Here is a 2812-nt window from a genome sequence, read left to right on the forward strand (position 1 = left end):
CTCTTTCCTTGGCTTGTGAAACATCTTTTTTTTATAAATAACATAATATTTGACTTTACATACACATACTTTAATTAATTTTATAAATTTTAAAATTATTAATTACATAAATCTATAATAATTTTAAAATGATTCAAAGTCGTAACCATTAAAAAGATAATTAATCAAGATTTTTAAATATTTTTTAAGCAAGTGATTTACCCAAGTTAATTTTTATATAAAGCTAGCAATAGAAAAAATTAATCTTAAGCTTGCCTAGGCCATTTTAAAAGCGTTTATTTACGTTTATTTACATGGTAGCATCAATCTTTAGATTAAACTATAAATTTTATATGTTTGATTAGCTACAAACCACATTAATTAATTACTAATACCCACAATAACCTATGTTCTAACCACAGGCCAAGGAAAAGCAACTCAAACTTGGTTTTTTAACAAATTGTTTGATTAACACAAAACATGATAACGTTTATACAATTATTTTAATTTTATCTTGTCAAAAATAATCCTTTATTTTTATCCTTTTCTTGTTTTTTCTTTACTTTCTGCACTATTCTTCCTTCTCATTCCAACAGACCTCACACATTAACTATTTTTTATAGCTGATTGGGGAATAATTTCAACAGATCATTCAAATCAGAAAAAGACTACCCATTTCCAACTCAAACCCAGATTTGTTGCCTTCTCGTAGTCTTTTCAAGGTGATGATAGTTTTTGAAAACCCATAAATTGTTAAAGACGCATAGAAATTGATTTTATGATTTTCAAGGTAATTTTCTTGGAAATTGATTTAAAAAACTTCATGTAACTCAAATTTCTAATATTTGCAATAATCATACCCTTTTTCTTTTTCTTTTTGTTTCTAATTTGTTTTGTTATGTTTTGATTTAGGAACGAAAGATCTAACATCTTTATCTCTTGAAAATAACAACAAATTCCCGATCTATGTTGAGGCACAAACAACACTACAACACAAGCTCAAATTGATGATGATGTTCAAAGTAATGTTCTTGATAATATATTTCAACATCTTCATGTAACTGAAATGCTCAATATCTACAATTATCATTACCATTTTCATCTGATTATAATTTTTTGGTGTTCTGTTTTTTTTCAGGAGCCTAAAAGGGCTTAATAACATGTCTAAAAGAAAGCACAATAAATATCCAATCTCTATTTTAGTACATGTTTTAATGTTTAGATCTAATTGATTAGTATTTAAAAGTGTATTGTTATCAAGGTTTTATGTCATCATTTTGCACTTGAAGTATCAATAACTCCTTAACTAAAGCATGCTTTATAATAATATATCTAATAATATAAGATACCTTTAATTTGTGGTAAATATTCATTTTAAATACAGGTCTATCACATAAATGAAAGGATTGATTGATGGATTTAAGAACTGAAATTGAAAGGACAAAGAAATGGTCAAAATTAAAAAAGAGATGTCGCTGCAATCCAAACCAGAACACTATTCGATAATTGGGTCATATCTGGAGTTGTAGATCTCAGATTTAGGTATACTTTATATGGATGGAAAGGTAAGACATAGATCTACAACTTTCATATGGAGCCCAAGACTTAAAAAAGCTATTTTCAAGTGCAAATTATAGCAATAACAAAGAAGTCTGAATTTGTCTTCTAGCCCGAGCATTATTCAATGTTTGACCCATATCTGGAGTTCTAGAAGTCCAAATGACCTGGATTGTTTACACAAGAATGCTGAGACAATTTCCTACAATTTTCATGTTTCAAGTTGTTTCAATTTTGACATTATCAATAATGTTTTGAGTAGACAAGAGAAAATAAAGATTATGACCAAGTCAAGAGTTGGTCACCCACTCATCACTTAGTCATCAAAATCAATAGTTCCCAATTTTGGCCTATAAAAGGAGGCATTTGTCATGCATTTAGGCATCTTGGTTTTCATATCAAGATCATGCTCTTGCTTTCTCTTTTTATATTTTTTGTAATGTTTATGCTTTGCTTTCATTAATATCAAGTTTATGTCTTTCATTTCCTTTCATTTACTTAATTAACTTCTATCTTATTTATGTTCTTATTTTGTTTATTTATTTTTCTTTTTTTCATTATATTTAGCTAAGCTTATTATGTCAAGGTGAAAAGGTTAAACTAATAGTGTAAGAATAAGTATAATGTAAACTTAATATGGATTTTAATGTTTGATACTAACATGTTTTGTATTTGTTATCTTATTCACTTTTTAATACTTTGCTTGTTAAATAACTAATCTTGATTTATGTTGTATAACACTTGGTACAACTACTGCTTCGCACTTTCATAACCCATACTATATGGTATAACTGACACTTGAGCTATGAAAGGAAATTGATTTGTTGTTAACATAAGTTATAATCATGAATGCTTGACGAGATTTACAAGTATTAGCATTAATTGAATAAGATAACTAATGTAATCATGTTAACAATATATAATCTGATTGGAACCTCATTTGTGTGTGGTTTCCAATTCAATAATAAGAGTTTATACTATACTTGTTTGATATACCATTAGTGGAACCTCTAACCTTGACATTTGTTATTATTATTGTTTAATCCTTACATTAATATTCCATCTCCAAGTTCTCATCATCATCTTCTCTTCTTCTTCTCTTTCTTTATTATTATTATTATTATTACTACTACTACTATTACTACTACTACTAATACTACTACTACTACTACTACTACTACTACTACTACTACTACTACTACTACTACTACTACTACTACTACTACTACTACTACTACTACTACTACTACTACTACTACTACTACTACTACTACTA

Source organism: Populus euphratica, unplaced genomic scaffold (assembly GCF_000495115.2).
Source record: "Populus euphratica unplaced genomic scaffold, PopEup_1.0 scaffold589.1, whole genome shotgun sequence".
Taxonomy (NCBI): Eukaryota; Viridiplantae; Streptophyta; class Magnoliopsida; order Malpighiales; family Salicaceae; genus Populus; species Populus euphratica.